The sequence below is a fragment of the Geospiza fortis genome, unplaced genomic scaffold, assembly GCF_000277835.1.
Source record: "Geospiza fortis unplaced genomic scaffold, GeoFor_1.0 scaffold399, whole genome shotgun sequence".
Classification (NCBI taxonomy): Eukaryota; Metazoa; Chordata; class Aves; order Passeriformes; family Thraupidae; genus Geospiza; species Geospiza fortis.
Window position 1 is genome coordinate 111664 of NW_005054560.1, and position 800 is coordinate 112463.

Sequence of the window (800 nt, forward strand, 5' to 3'; positions counted from 1 at the left end):
CTCTTCCTTTTTTTTTTTTTTTTTTTTTTGCCTTTTTTTTTTCTTTTTCTTTTTTCTCATTTTCCTTTTAAAGCCCGACAGACTTTTGGCTCCCTGAGAAATAGCTTCACCCTTCAGGAAAGCACAGAGCCTTTTCCCTGAGTAACAAAATGTTGATTTGCTACCACAGGGCTGAGTGATGGTGATTCCCTTATTAAACTGCACTTAGAGGCAGCAACTGTCAGGCAGGGATGGAGAGCTTCTCCGATAAGTTGGAGCTATTCATTATTAAATTATCTTCATTCACTTGAACATCTCATTTTCATTGAATTAGATGAAAAGTGCTCAAAGGCAGCTGCTGCAGCAGCTTGGAGGCTGCCAGGAGCAGCATGCCAATGTCACTGCTGGCCTTTCCTCCTGCACCAGCCACATCTGACCCTTCCCCACAGGTGGATGGTGTACATCTCTTGGAGTTGCACCTGCTGATGGCCTGACCTTGGAGACTCTGAGAGCTGGAGCTAGTGGGGATTGACCCCACCAGGGAATGAGGTAGTGTCCCCAGTAACTGGGGGCCAATGTGACCTCTTAGGAGGGCCTGTCCCAGTGTTTTGGAGGGTGTATGTGGGTGCAGAGGATTTGGTTGAGTTACACAGGGCTTTGGCCGTGCTCCTGCTGCCCCCTCCCCTCCTGGAACACCCTCTTGGAGCCACATCAGGGCCAGCTCCAGCCCTTGATGGCAGATGAGGTGTTTTGTGTCCATGGTTGTTTCTGTGGGAGGATGCTTTGTGTCCATGGTTGTTTCTGTGGGAGGATGCTTTGTG